The sequence below is a fragment of the Sander lucioperca genome, chromosome 3, assembly GCF_008315115.2.
Source record: "Sander lucioperca isolate FBNREF2018 chromosome 3, SLUC_FBN_1.2, whole genome shotgun sequence".
Classification (NCBI taxonomy): domain Eukaryota; kingdom Metazoa; phylum Chordata; class Actinopteri; order Perciformes; family Percidae; genus Sander; species Sander lucioperca.
Window position 1 is genome coordinate 38,404,346 of NC_050175.1, and position 16,546 is coordinate 38,420,891.

Sequence of the window (16,546 nt, forward strand, 5' to 3'; positions counted from 1 at the left end):
CCCTTCCCCTCCAAGCTCCTCCCTACATGGTCCACAGCACTCTCATACAGCAGCCATCAATGTGGTGCACACAGTCATAAATAGGGACAGACTGATTATCGGCCCTGGTCCGTTTTTTTGGCAGTTTGCAGATTACCTGTAACGGCGTTTTCTATGCCTGATAATCGATAAAGTTAATGAATTAAAAAGTGCGCTACTTTGGCTCGGCAACAGCTCTGTGTCTGACTCACCACTGAGTCTGACTTAATGTCCCGCCTACAAAATCCTTCAGTCAGGCTTTTTTACCAGGTTACTGGTCTTGCTTTTGTACACATGCCTTTGATTTGACTGAACTAACCAATGTCAGATACAGGGAGTCAAGTCAAGTAGAGCTTTATTCGTCCCCAGAGGGGGAAATTGGTCATAAAGGCATTGGCATTGGGCTAAAGGAAAGAGTTTACATCATGGACAGATCCCCACAGTGTAGAGAAAGTAATAGCTTGCTGCAAAAAGATTTCATCAAACACCTCAAATACATTCATAAAATACTGAAATAGTGTCATTTGGAGGTGTAGAACGGAAAGCATCTGAGGAATTGCTCCCCTGACCCCTGACCCCGTTCAGATTTCCATCAGCACAGAAGACCATTTCCACACCAGTGAACTAAGCAGTTCAGTTGAGCGTGAATCTGTCTCTGCAGTGTCCAGTAAAACAAAAGGAGGCTGGGGGAAGCAAAAGAATGGCTATTCAAATTACTATTCCCGGAAAAAGGCAGGAGAGAAGAGTGTGGCGTGACGCGCGACACACACAAACTGTAACACTGACGGAGGAAGCAGGTGCAGGCTGTAAAACCGTCAGGCATTAATTTAACATCTCTGGGCAAATGAGACGGTCCGCCCACCTACATGCTTACACCTGACATTTAGGTAAATTAGCCAACAGTAAACGCCGTTCCTCGGCTGCTCAGATTGGATTGAAACAGAGAGGAGAAGCAGCGCCTGAAATGATATGGTTTCATGAAATCCCGGCGCTGATTCAGTCACCAGGTCGAGGCTACTCCTGAAGGCCTCTTCGCCCCAGTCCTGAGGGTTTTTTTTGTCTGCGACGTGTCTGTCGGGTTGAATTTGTGTAGTCTGATCCTGACATAATGGAACAGGTGCTGAGCTCTTATTGTGGCTGAAATTAGTTTCTGTCGCCAACAGACACTCTTAAAAAACATTTAACATTTTTAAAAAAACACCAGTGATTGAAGTCTTACTTTGGGAAGAAGAGAGTTGTGATTCAACACAACATATCAAAATAATAAGCACTCAATTTAAAACAACAGTCACACTAAACACTTTTATGAATGAGTAGAGAGACATAAGGGGAGTGATCACACGGTGTATGTGACTGTATGTGTTGTCAATAGGGCTGGGTTATATGGAGAAAATCAGATATCACGATATTCTTGACCAAATACATCGATATCGATATTGCGACGACATCGTAGGGTTGACAATTGGTGCTTTCACAAAATATTTTTTACAATGAGATTTTAGATAAATAATAATGTGGTAAACACTTTCAAGTTAAATTAGAGAAAAATATTGTTCCAGCTCTATACTGACTATGTTTACATGCATGCACAAAAATACTGTGTCCGCAATTCTTCAAATGAAGAACAGATTTTCTGAGAAAACTGAGTTAGTATGTGTTTGTTATTATCAATTTAAACAACGGAAATGTAATGTCACGATATCTCCATATATGGTTTCATCACGAGATTATTCTATTGAAAGACGATAAATTATCATCTTGAATTATTGCCTAGCAGGAAGCTGTGTTAGTGTTAAGTTTTTGGTTCTGTGTGTGTATATGTCCAGGGGTGTTGTCAGACGGCAAAATCTCAACTAATTCCGACGGATTCGCTCCCGTGGTCAAAAGAATGTGCAAAAGTTTCAGCTTTGGTGATCCGCATCACTAACTTGGGCTGTGCAATTAAACGTATTTTGATCACGATTTCGGCTCCTAGTAATCCCAAAACGTTCATTTTGCACATAACGTTTTTGCAACTAAACTCTTATTTTGTCTTGTGGTCTGAATGACACGCACAACACAAAACTCACTCAGCCAGTAGTCGGCGAGGTTCTGTTTGTGGTATCTGGTGGCATTTAAAGGGAGAGAGAGAAGCAGCGTTTGTTGTAGCAAGAAGGGAAGAGCAAATTCCGTTGACTGGGAACAGTTGGGATTTGAAGGTATTCAACGTGGAGCAGAAACGCATCATCTGTAAGATTAGCTACACCAGGGTTTCCCGCAGCACTTTGCAGTTAAGGCGGCTGCCTAAGCAACACACGTCTGCCGCCTTAACTACGTCGTCAAAAAAACGTATATGAGCGATATCCGCCGTGTTACTCTGTCCTGTTTTCTCCCTTTCATTCCAAACCACCCAGTTGACAACCTGCAGGTGGAGGCGGTGGAGACAGACTCGGACATACACGCCACGAGCTGCTGTGGACTCGTGTCTGTCTCACGAGCGGTTTCAGGAAAGTGGCTGCATGTGTCCGACAATGCAGAGAACATTAACAGGTACAAGTCTACAACTGTCGCGGAGACGGAGTGCGGAAGATGTGTCAGAGCCTCTCGGACAGGTGAACTGAGACTCCGTTTCCTGCTCAACAATTAATGATCGGTTAACATTTAATTTCATTGTGCTTTCTTATGGAAGGCTGGCTGCCAAAAATCGCCACTTACTAGCTAATTAATTAGCCTGAGTTAAACGCTAGCTCTCAGTAAACAGAAGTGACGTGGTGACTGGCGTCTAGTGTGTGCGCCAGTGTTTATGTGTGTGTGTGTGTGTGTGTGTGTGTGTGTGTGTGTGTGTGCAGCATACCAAACTGCACAACGTATTCTAATAAATAAATATTCTAGTATTCTAATAAAACACCCCTCATTAGTTTCAACTAATGACTTCATTAATGGTTAAACAGTGTAAAAAAAGACAATCGTACCCAAATACCTGTAATTTCTGTTCCCTTGTAGACTTGCAACACTGTTATATGTTCCCTTTAAATTATCTTTTTTATGAAATAAAGAAAAAGTAAAACATGATCAGGTCCAGAGGAATCAAACAGATCCAGATCAGGGTCGTAGAAAACATGATCTTAGTCACTATGGACTGTTTGTTACAGCATAAAGGAGACATTTTAAAAAGGGAGCAGTGTTGTGAGTCCTTTGGGAGCTACAGTATGTATCTGGGCTGCACAATTAATCGTAATTTCATCAAAATCGCACTAGTGCAATATCCAAATCGCAGGGGGGAGCAATATTTGTCAAAGGCAAAATATGTGTCAAACCATTCTGAGTTAAGTATTACAGTGCTGCAAAGAGATGTCCCAGCCTACAAATCCTATCCAACAGACTATAGAAAAAAATCTTTGTTTGGTACAGATCCTCGCAAAAATCACACTGTAATCATTTAAAAAAAATGTATTTTAATATTTTTCAATGAAAATGAGAATGAGAATAAACATACAAAAATGATCGTATCCTCCAATATCAGTCAAAATAATCGCAATAAAACAGCCATAGTACAACACTGTTATATGTTCCCTTTAGATTATCTTTTTTATGAAATAAAGAAACATGATCAGGTCCAGAGGAATCAAACAGATCCAGATCTGTGTAACATGATCTTAGTCACTATGGACTGTTTGTTACAGCATAAAGGAGACATTTTAAAAAGGGAGCAGTGTTGTGAGTCCTTTGGGAGCTACAGTATGTATCTGGGCTGCACAATTAATCGTAATTTCATCAAAATCGCACTAGTGCAATATCCAAATCGCAGGGGGGAGCAATATTTGTCAAAGGCAAAATATGTGTCAAACCATTCTGAGTTAAGTATTACAGTGCTGCAAAGAGATGTCCCAGCCTACAAATCCTATCCAACAGACTATAGAAAAAAATCTTTGTTTGGTACAGATCCTCGCAAAAATCACACTGTAATCATTTAAAAAAAATGTATTTTAATATTTTTCAATGAAAATGAGAATGAGAATAAACATACAAAAATGATCGTATCCTCCAATATCAGTCAAAATAATCGCAATAAAACAGCCATAGTACAACACTGTTATATGTTCCCTTTAGATTATCTTTTTTATGAAATAAAGAAACATGATCAGGTCCAGAGGAATCAAACAGATCCAGATCTGTGTAACATGATCTTAGTCACTATGGACTGTTTGTTACAGCATAAAGGAGACATTTTAAAAAGGGAGCAGTGTTGTGAGTCCTTTGGGAGATCACTATAAAACTTGTCACCGTAAATTTACAGTAAAAACTGGCAGCAGCTTCACCAGTAAACTGTTTATTTACAGTAAGCATACTGTTTTTACATTTTAAGGTATTTTACTGTAAATAGACAGTTTACCATCATTTCTGAATTTACAGTAATATACTGGCTGCAGGGTAATTCCTGCCTTTTCCTTTATTTTCCCAAGATGCATTGGTATTAACAGTAAATACCTGTAATCTGTAACATCTGCAGATAGTGCTGTAATATTATTGTTTTCTCTCAGAATGCATTGCCGTTTAGAGTATGATCCTGTATAACATTAAAACAGTAAGATACCAGTGTTTCCTCTATGTTGATTTTGTAGTGGTGGCCCGCCACGGCAAAATTTCTGCCGCAACGGTATCAGAAATAGGGCAGACGCACAATGTAGTCACGGTTGCCTTTTAAATTATCCTGCCAACATAATGCACTGCCGTTGGCTGCCGCTCACATTGCAATTTAACAACAAGTAGAACTATTCAGAGGTTATTGGACCCGTCCAGTTTAACTCCACATACTGTGTTGTGTTTGGACAGAACTGCCCCCACTGCTAAAAAAAATCCTAAAGGAAACATGGATACTGTGAGATTTTAGCTGTAAATTTATATCAAAGGTTTACAGTGTATGTATTAATGCTTAATAAACCATATAGTAATGCTTTATAGATTACTTGGTTCAGTAGAACACCTTTTAGATTGTAATAAGCTCCCCCTTGGCTGGTGTTTTTCCTCCTCCAGCAGTCTTTGTCTCTAATTCAACAATGAACCCAATGACCGCTTGACTTCTGGAGAAGTGAGGGAGACATAGGGCTGGATTTAACAGTTATTTTCAATTAAACTTATTCTGCCGACCATTTTCACGATCAATCAACTGATACTTTAGCCAAATAAAATGACAGAAAATAATGGAAAAGTCCCAAGGGGATGTTTTAAGATGTCTCTGTTTTGTTAATCAACTAACAGTTTTAGATTTGCTGCAGCTTCTGGGCCAAAATCACTCATTAACAATCAATTAACAATCAATTAACTATTTACAACTAGTAGTGTAACGGACTATAGTTTATCCATGGTCCATACGGATCAACACTCACGGTTCGGAATGCATGTGAACCGCGGATCAATTGCAAAGTTTAACCATACATACGTATTTACTGTCGCTGTTACTTAAAGACCTCATATTATGCTTTTTGGCTTTTTCCCTTTCCTTTATTGTGTTATATATCTTTTTTTGTGCACGTTATAGGTTTACAAAGTGAAAAAGCCCAAAGTCCACCCCAAAGGAACTTACCATCTCCAACAGAAAACACTGTTCACTAACTGCTCCAAACAGCTCTATTGTAGTCCAGCCTTTACTTCAGAGACAAACGTGGTCACTTTGGAACACACGTTATAATGCTCGCCTAGCTGCTAGCATGGCACTCCCTCATACTCTGCTTCTGACTGGCTAGTAGTCCTTACCTAGGTACTGTCAGGGCACGCCCTCATACTCTGCTTCTGACTGGCTAGTAGTCCTTACCTAGGTACTGTCAGGGCACGCCCTCATACTCTGCTTCTGACTGGCTAGTAGTCCTTACCTAGGTACTGAGCATGTGCGACTCCCAACAAAGATGGAACAGAAGTGAGATGTCTCACTCTGTAGCTAAAACAGAGAGCTCAACACACAGGGTGAAAAGAGGAGCTGCAGCAATGTGCAGTACAACAAAAATATGGTGATTTTTGAAAATGAAACCACATAAACCTATTCTGGTACAACCTCTAAATACAATTATGAACCTGAAAATGAGCATAATATGAGCACTTTAAAATAGGCTAATAAATCAAAGTTAAAGCAAAAGACCCTTTTTTCATCCATTTTTGTCGTTTAACAGCAATTTACTGGTGAAAGAAGTTGTTGTTAAAAGTGAATGTTATTACCTTTTTTAATAAATCATTTAAATTCCCCCCCTTTTTTTGCGCTGATGCGAAAATGTATCCAATCCGTGACTCCAAACCATGATCTGAACCGTGAGTTTTGGGATCCGTTGCACCCCTATTTACAACTGAAGACTTTATGGAATAAACCTTTCATTTATGACTTGTTAAGAAGTATTATCATAGATTAGAAACCAACTGTAGCTGTTGGCTTATCACATAGTGACAAACCTGTGACCATTGGTAACGACTACAGAAATTCTCTCTTATGCCTCCTTGGGAACCAAAAAAATGTCCTACACACTCACCTCTCACACATAAATAGCAAAAGATACTGAGGAAACTAAAAAAGGAGCCAAGTAGAATTTACATGAAAAGTCATTCAAAAACATGAACTGCATGTTTCGTTCCACAATTTTTCTGTTGTGAAAATGAAATGCAAGTGGCCCAAACTTCACTATTTATCTTCGTCAAAAGATTCCCATTCAGAGACCTTTTCCTCGGCAGACATCTCGACCTGTCAAAGCAGGAAAACCACAGGTGGGAGGGACAACATTAACGACGCCTGCTGTTTTTCAATATCGTATTGATTCTCCAGCAATTACTGCAATGCAACGGAGCAATCAATAAAGCTATTAGTTAGACCTGTGTTTGATAAGTCAAATTATATCTGCTGTGAAAAGGATTTATTTAACTTTCACATCTTCCCCTGGTGGACCAGGTCTGCCTCCTAGTTTGGGAAACACCGGTTCACTACTAGGGCTGCAACTAACGATTATTTTCATTAACGATTAATCGATTATTTTCTGGATTAATGGATTAGTTGTTCGGTCTCTAAAATGTCAGAACATGGTGAAAAATGTGGATCAGTGTCTCCCAAAAAGCCCAAGATGACGTCCTCAAATGTCTTGTTTTGTCCACAACTCAAAGATATTCAGTTTATTGTCACAGAGGAGAGAAGACACTAGAAGATGTTCACATTTAAGCAAGCTGGAATGAGAGAGTTTCTACTCCAACCGTCTAAGCGATTATTAAAATAGTTGGCAATTCATTTAATAGCTGACAACTAATCAATTCATCTTTGCAGCTCTACAGTGAGACTCATTACTAATTCTTCTGACTGTGAGATTTTTGAGCACCTGGCAACCAAAAGCTGTTCTTATTTATGGTTTATAACAAATAGCCTATAAATTAAGTTCAACTTGAATTAGCCAAAGTAATTGGTATACTTTGAGTTCCTTTATAAAAGGGTCCCTTGTTAGAAGGTGGAACCGAAATTTCATTGGAGGTTAGGTTAGCTTTATCCAACATACAGCAGCAGAAAAAAACGACACACACCGAGATCACAGCGGTCATCTCTGGAAGGTTTGACAGGAAAAGTGCGACCAGTTGTATGAACTCACTTTCCAAGTCCCCACTGAGAAGTCCGTGCAGAATTAGCACAGGCGACACATAGCTTCAGGGTGTGAAAATAAAGTGACAAAAGCTTAAAGCTTACCTTGGACGTCGTCCTGGTTCCTGTTTCACTCAGACTGTTTTATTCTTTTATTCCCTTCGTCCTGTTGTCCTCTTTCTCTCTTTTTTCTTTCCCACGGTTATTTGTTCCTAATGTCGCTTCATGCCTCCCGGCTCTCCGAGCGCGCACCGCGGACAGTGGAGCAGCTCTGCCGGGGAAAAAAAAAAAAAAAAAACTTCCAGTCAAAGTGTGAATATGTGTGGACGGAAGAAAAAGGGCAGTGGTGGGCAGCGGGAGAGCGCCAAAGAAGGGAGGGAGGGAGGGAAAGAGAGAGGAGAAGAGAGGCAGCCGATACGTCGTAAACCTGATCTCCCGGAGAGAAACCCGAGCGCTGCCGCGCTGAAATTTAACCCGAGGCGACAGACACTCAGCGCGGCTCCGAGCGGCACATCTCTCCCTGCCTGACACCGAGACAGAGATACAGGGGAGGGAGCTAGAAGGTGGTGGTGGGGGGAGGAGGAGAAGGACGGGGAGGGGGGCGTTGATTATCAGGGCACCAAGCGCGAGCGCCTGCCGACAAGCCAAGTGGATGTGAGCCCAAGGGCGTAGGTTTTAGTTCCACTTTGGGGGGGGTCACATAAAACTGTACAACAATTCACAGCTGTGTGTGAGATAACTCTCTCGTTCCCTCACAAATAACAGTAAACTGAATATCTTTGAGTTGTGGACAAAACAGGACATTTGAGAATTTCATCGTGGGCTTTTTTGGACAACACTGATCCACATTTTTCACCTTTTTCTGGCATTTTAGAGACCAAACGAAAATAATCGTGAGTTGCAAGGCAAGGCAAGGCAAGGCACCTTTATTTGTATAGCACATTTCAGCAACAGGGCAATTCAAAGTGCTTTACATGAAAACAGAATAAAAAATTTAAAACAGATAAAATACAAGAATAAAAGTTACAGTTCAGTATAAGAAATGAAACATTGAAGAGCAATTAAAACAGTTAAATATATAAAAGCAGATAAAATAGGAATTTCTCTTTATATGCTTATATAGATCGTCATAGTCATACAGTGTCAACAATGCAACTTCAGTCTTTGTTTGTACTTAGTGTTCCATTTTTACCAATATGACAAACATCTCAAGCAGTCCGGTCCATATTTTTCCAACCATCTCACCCACGATGGGCCCAGATGCTTCGCACGGCTTTGAGCTTTCATTACTCATAATAACAGAAGCTAGTATACAGCCCTAGGCTAGGCTGCTGAAGAAATGACTCAACGGTGTAACGTAAAACAAAGTCAACACTTAATAAATGAGATCTGGTCCTGTTAGGATGACCCTGAGACAGATTCATCTACCTGCCCTTTGAGCAAATTCTCCCTCTCCCTCTCCCTCTCTCTCTCTCTCTCTCTCTCTAATATTGGAGTGCCCCCTGCAAATAAACGGTCATTACCATGACAACCACACTACAAGTCAAAACGGGAGGATGTTGATCATGGCAACAGAGGCAGGCAGCCAGACTAACAGCCCGGCTCTACCCCAGGGGCAAGCTAACGTGTCAACTCCAGGGTTGGAGTCTAGTGTGTACACGCACTGATTTTTATTTCTATTTCATATCCACTGACAGCAGCTCAACGTAAAAGACATCCAGTCACAAAGATTGCAGGTAGCAGAGTGTGAACTGTGCCCTGTTGCTCTCCACACCAAGTGTCCACACCAAGTATTCACTGGCCTTTCAGAACTGTGTACATGTGTTTCAGAGACAAGCTCCCAAACCACCTGACCACCTTTCCACCATCCAGCTCTGCCCAGACACCGTGTTAATCCCAACGCATGGTTGGCTGTACTCTTAAAGGAATAGTTTGACATTTCAGGGACACACACATAGCCTATTCGGTTCTTGCCAAGAGGTAGATGAGAAGATCAACACTCTCTTGTCTGTGTGTTAGGTACGGAGCCAAAGCTGAGAGGCAGCTTAGCTTAATGCTAATTAACACGTTGTATGTCTTTTTTTTTTTTTTTATCTGTACGAAAACAGAAACCTAAACACAATTTATACAGACATTCATGATACCCAGGTGATGAATCTTAATAACTTTGGTGATGCTCTGAGTTTTCATTTAGCGCCATCTTCAGGTCAGCATTTTAATTTATTAATTTTTTTAATTTATAGTTTATGCTGAACTATTGCTGCGTTCCAGACACAATTTTTAGCCCGTAAGTTACGACTTCAAGTCACGACTCACGACTTGGTAGCGTTTCCAGGCAACGTCACGACAAACCCTTCTAGCTAGCTTTAGCGTTAGCTAGCGGCTACCTAACGTTAACATTAGCTAGCGCTAGCTGATACCAAGGGGGTAAGCCTCTCCTCGGACCGCGAATCTCCTATGGCGCCATTTTAATGCTACAAAGCGATCACCCCCCGTTAGCATCCCATTGACTGCCATTCATTTTGGCGCCACTTTGACAGCGAATAACTTTACATCTGAAGCGTTTAAAGACTTTATTTGTCCATTGTTTATTTCTAAAGAAACACGACAATGTATAAAAGGCTCCATTACCTTACCTTACCTCACGTTATGGCTCCATAGCAGACGTTTTTATAAAAATAGGCTAACGATTGTGTCATAACCACGAGACTTACTGTCTCATAGTAGAGGAATTACTGTATAGTACAGGAGAAGCTCTCAGGCAGTTTCGTCTCACATTAGCTGTTTAAGTTTAATTACTAATGTTAACTAGCATTTTAGTTAGCAATAATTAGCCTGTGTCTATGTTATCTCCTTACATATACCTACGCTCTCCGTCTCTGCTAGATTGGGAATGATTGAGATTTCTCTTGGCACAGCTACCAGAAGACTTCCAACTTTCAGACACGTTGCTCACGGCACATTTACGTCGTCTCTCTCAGTTGGAGGCTGCTCAGTAACGCTCAGCGCTCACCGGAAAAGTGCTTCTAAAGGCCTTCACTGGTCTCCATCCAGAGCAACGGGATCTGTTGGTCCACTCTTATATACTGTCTATGGCTGATACTAGCGATTTCTAGTCGGCGACATATTTTGGGCTTCATTTAATAAACATAACCTGTAGTAGTACACAATCGTATGTGTATTGTTTTGATTACAATGTGTGGAATTACTTTACATTGCCTATTTATGTCTATTTATTTCTATTTCTCACCATTAATCACTGCCGTCTGTACAGCATCAACAGGGGTCTCCATTGTTGTTTATGTGTGTGTGACGTCAAAAACTGTAACTGGGAGTACAACCATCTGGTACCAGTTCACGGGTAGTAAGTTACGGGTTTGACTGCCGTTCCAGGGCACTTTTAGCTTTTAGTTGGTGATTAATTTAATAGTTGACAACTTATCGATTCATCTTTGCAGCTCTACTCACTTTCTTTTGTATTGCCTCAGTGAAGCAAAAGACTAAACTTTTTGATCGTTTTGATACAGTAAGCTGTGAAACGTATTACAATTTTTGGAAGAAGTATGTCTTAGTTAGTAACTAAAGGATAGGCTTTAACTAGATGCAACCAATAGTCCCCACCACAGCCTACTTGTGTCAAAGTTATTCCAATTAATTTCACCACAAAATAGGTTTTAATTTCAAAAGCTATGTACCATAATCTGGGACCATTTGAATGCAGGTGAAATAGGTTCATTATGGATTTGAAGAACAATATTTCTCTGCTCAGAAGTCAGTAATATATGTCTTTTGCAACACATTTCCACCAGGCAGACATAGCCTACCTTACCTTAGCTTTACATTTCAGATCATCCTTGTCCTCCAGACTGAGTCATACCGGCAGGTTGATTGTAGTTTGTGTTTGATCATCTGGGCTGTAAAATGTCCGTCCATGCTCCATGGACCTTACATTTTCAGAAAACTGAAATGTCAACTAACTTCCTCTTTTGCACCCACACGCCTAAATCTGATGTTTTTTTCTCCTGACAAGCAAAATGACAGACATGTTACCTCACTGGCTGCTTCTGGACAAATATGACGATAAAAGAATCACTCTCGTTCAGGATATGTTTGGATTTTATCCTAATAAAGCCCTATACATCCAAGTATTATCTACCTGCCCTGTAAAGCGACTTTGAGTTTGTGAAAAGCGCTTTATAAATTCAATTTATTATTATTATTATTATTATTATTATTATTATTATTATTATTATTATTATACATCCATGATTAAAAAAACAAAATTAAAATAAAAATGAGCCCAAACAGAAGTATCTGCGCGCCAAAACACAAACGTTTGTATTCAAACTAAACACGTGATTTCATTTCCTGTTCATACGTCGCAGGTGCTCTGTTGGGAGCGCTCCAAAACCTCATTGTTTTGTGCCGAATTGGCGGAGTTTACTCCCACACACAAAACCGAACATGAATTGTCTAACGGACAGCGGATTAGAGGAAACAACCCATTTTGAATGTAGTTCCACCTGTCTCTGTGTCACTGTTTGGTACCGATAACTTCTCTGTGGCACGCGGGGGGCGGAGGTACAGCAGTGCCCGCTCTGCGCTGATTACAGCTGATCTGGGGCACGTTCAATCTCGGTGCACCGTTTTGCTACGGTTACCGGGTTAAACGACATAAATCCTCAAAACGGTGTGGTTCTCTTAATACATCCATGTGTGCAACGCCTTTGGTGTGGGTGTGTCTCTTCTCATGTTTATTGGCTGTGTCACAGGTGATAGCCTACCCAATCAGCAGATTGGGGGCGCGTTCAATCTCAAAAGTTTTGCCCATAGACTGTATATAAGAATGGACCAACAGATCTCGTGTCTCTGGACGGAGACCAGTGAAGGCCGTTAGAAGCACTTTTCCGGTGAGCGCTGAGCCTTACTGAACAGCCTCCAACTGAGCTTGAAGACGTAGATGTGACGTGAGCAACGTGTCTGAAAGTTGGAAGTCTTCTGGTAGCTGTGCCAAGAGAAATCTCAATCATTCCCAATCTAGCAGAGACGGAGAGCGTAGCTATATGTAAGGAGATAACGTGGACACAGGCTAATTATTGCTAACTAAAATGCTAGTTAACATTAGTAATTACACTTAAACAGCTAATGGAAGTCCAAACTGCCTGAGAGCTTCTCCTGTACTATACGGTAATTCCTCTACTATGAGACAGTAAGTCTCGTGGTTATGACCCAATCGTTAGCCTATTTTTATAAAAACGTCTGCTACGGAGCCATAACGTGAGGTACAAGGTAATGGAGCCTTTTATACATTGTCGTGTTTCTTTAGAAATAAACAATGGACAAATAAAGTCTTTAAACGCTTCAGATGTAAAGTTATTCGCTGTCAAAGTGGCGCCAAAATGAATGGCAGTCTATGGAATGCTAACGTCGGGTGATCGCTTTGTAGCATCAAAATGGCGCCATAGGAGGTTTGAGCTCTGAAGCGAAGCTTACCCCCTTGGTTTTGCCACGGTTTCCTGGTTGAACGACATGTTTCCTCAGAACGTTGTGAAACGGCTTTGAGATACGTTTTCTCTCATTTGGTGGGTGTGTATCTCGTTTATTGGCTGGCTGCTAAATTAGGAAAAAGATTGTGGTTTGGATTAATACACTCCTGGTACACGAACATGCATTTCCTGGGTGAGAGTGAGTTAGACTAGTTAAGATTTAAAAAAAAGATTATGTTTTAGGTTAAAACATTCCCGGGGCATGAACGTGTATTTCCTGGGTGAATGTCTTGTGTTTTCCTTGGGACACTAACTCCTCTCCCAGCCAGTGGTGTAGTCTACGTGAGACGCAGGTAGACGCAGTATACCCACTAAGAAAGCTCCAGGATTTCCATATACCCACTTAAAAATGCCCAGTGACACGTAACAACATACTTTGCATTGTGAGTTTGATATATTTTGAATTGCCATCTGTGTTTTTTTCTTCACATAGGCTAAATAATAGTTCCACCGCAAATTGGTGCATAAAAGTGTGTCAGAATACAGGAAATGAAGTCGTTGATGCTCAAAACTTCCCTGGAGGAGGACACCCAGACCCCCCACTATGAAATGCATGGGGGGTTCTGGCCCATATATACAGTATAGGCCCATACATATATAATACAGTATACCCACTACAATACATTAGACTACAGCACTGAGAACAGCCCAACCACATCTTCATCCTTCATCGTACCTGCTGCCTTCCCTCCATCTGAGCGTGTTTGTGTCCTCGCTGCATGCAGCACAGCGGCAACAGCCAGATGGAGCTCTGCCAATGAAAGCCTGCAGTCGGCTCTCCGTGGCACAGCTTCTGACGGCTGTCAGCCCGTCGCTGGTGAACATTTTCAGGCTGCTCGTATGAATGAAACTCCCCTGGGTTTTGGGGTCTTTTCTTCAAACTGATTTAAACATCTCCAATCCTATACTTTTATAACTTATTTACTGGCTCTTGGCTTTGGAAATTGCTTTCAACCTGATTGTAAAAACAGAATAGCTGCTCCGTTAGTTGATTAGTCGACTAATCGGTTGTTTTGGTCTTAGTCGACTAAGATTTATTTAGGCTATTTAGTCATTTTTCATGCGTTTTTTTATGCTGAATGATTTATTTCCAAGAAACTTACGGGCACATTTCTGCTAAAAAAGATTTTAAGTGGTGCTTTTGCATGATTCTTTGTGGAGAAACTCAGTTTTACAGATCTGTCAATTTATCAACTAATCGATTAGTCGACAAAATCCAAGTCTTAGTTGACTAAGAATTGCTTTAGTTCAGGACAGCCCCCCCCCCCCAAAAAAAACAGCTGTTTCAAGATGCTTGTCAGTGACATGCTTCCACAGTTTCATGATTTAATAATGAGGTTTTGGTGATTATAAGTGGGTTTTCTCATCTCATGAAATTAAATTTAGGTATCTGAATTAAAAATGGAATACGTTGGTGGGGTTCATAATGTGTGTGTGCATGTTGAATAATTCAGGATACTTTTCTGTAATCCCCAGGAAGAAACTAAAGCTGCTTCCTGGACTGGTTATATTTGGAGTTTATTTCTGTCCTGTTGGGAACAAAACAACAGCTTCACTGTTTCATTCCACTTTGGCACTCTCTACTAACACCTTCGGAGGCTGTGGCAGCCCCTGAACTGAGACGTAGCTTGTAACTCCAAAAGCTGCATTCTTGCCTTTATGTTTGTCTTATACATAGTTGTAAGTTCCATCAGTTTGGGCATCAGCTTCGGTCCACCTTTTAAAGTGCTCATATTATGCTTTTTGGCTTTTTCCCTTTCCTTTATTGTGTTATATATATTTTTGTGCATGTTATAGGTTTACAAAGAGAAAAAGCCCAAAGTCCACCCCAAAGGGACTTACCATCTCCAACAGAAAACACTGTTCACAAACTGCTCCAAACAGCTCTATTGTAGTCCAGCCTTTACTTCAGAGACAAACGTGGTCACTTTGGAACACACGTTATAATGCTCACCTAGCTGCTAGCATGGCACGCCCTCATACTCTGCTTCTGACTGGCTAGTAGTCCTTACCTAGGTACTGTCAGGACACGCCCTCATACTCTGCTTCTGACTGGCTAGTAGTCCTTACCTAGCTACTGTCAGGGCACGCCCTCATACTCTGCTTCTGACTGGCTAGTAGTCCTTACCTAGCTACTGTCAGGGCACGCCCTCATACTCTGCTTCTGACTGGCTAGTAGTCCTTACCTAGGTACTGTCAGGACACGCCCTCATACTCTGCTTCTGACTGGCTAGTAGTCCTTACCTAGGTACTGTCAGGGCACGCCCTCATACTCTGCTTCTGACTGGCTAGTAGTCCTTACCTAAATTAAACCATGTAAACCTATTCTGATATAACCTCTAAATACAATTATGAACCTGAAAATGAGCATAATATGAACACTTTAGTGATTTTACTTGAGAAATAAGATCAAGAAACGGTGGCTGGGTGTTTTAATTAGCTTTTAAATTAGAGTCATTCTACTTCCACATGTAAATACTATTTCTTATCTGTCTTTGACATCTGAATTTACATATATAGTCTACAAACATGTTTTTTGTTTGTTATTCATGTTGTACAGTATGGCTTACAAACATAGGACTGCAGGACTGTGAAACTGGAGGAAGCACTTTGGTTAAGGTTGGGAAGAGATTGTGGCTTTGGTTAAATATTAATAAAGTAAAACACGTCCGGTCTTGCGCTTCAAGTCACTTTTGCCTTTTTTAATATTCATCCATCTTTCCCTAACCAAGTGCTCTGTGTAGCCTGAACATAACCATAAAAAATATATATCATGCTTTAGTTGTTGCGATCAGATGTTGTTTTGCAAGATGTTGTAGGGAAAGGAAATTAAAAATGTTATCAGTGAGTGTGCAGATACATTCAGAATGAAAATGTTTGGGACTTAGCAGATATTTCAGTAGAATACAGCATAGAAAATCTGCTTAGAAATACAGGAAATATTGGATGTGATTCAAAAATTCAAATAATTCTGCTAAATAAAACATTACATTCATTATTAATTTGCACGATCACGTAAGGCTTCTATGATGCAGACGCACCAACAGAATTGTTGTCATTACTTCGAAATCCTCATGGGGGCGACAGAAACTACACACTCTGGGCCCTATCTTGCACCCGGCGCAGCGCAAAGTCGGACGCAAGTGTCTTTGTTAGTTTCAGACCGACGCAGTTGTCAATTTCCCGTCCAGCGCCCGCGTAGTTTAAATAACAAATGCACCTGCACCCATCTGTGGCCCATGGGCGTGCTGGTCTTACAGGGAGGTGTGTTCAGGTGCATTCTGGGCGTGCTGGTCTTACAGGGAGGTGTGTTCAGGTGCATTCTGGGCGTGCTGGTCTTACAGGGAGGTGTGTTCAGGTGCATTCTGGGCGTGCTGGTCTTACAGGGAGGTGTGTTCAGGTG

The 16,546-nt window shown here is 41.0% G+C and overlaps 1 protein-coding gene across 1 annotated transcript in view; it reads right to left on the reverse strand.

Annotated features, from left to right (window-relative positions):
• LOC116067198 (SH3 and multiple ankyrin repeat domains protein 2) overlaps positions 1–8,124 on the reverse strand; it is a 306,129-nt gene extending 298,005 nt beyond the window's left edge. Inside the window, exon 1 of the mRNA XM_031323535.2 lies at positions 7,703–8,124. The gene's annotated coding sequence lies outside the window, so the exon portion shown is untranslated. The remainder of the gene's footprint in view (positions 1–7,702) is intronic.
• Between the last annotated feature and the right edge of the window lie 8,422 nt (positions 8,125–16,546).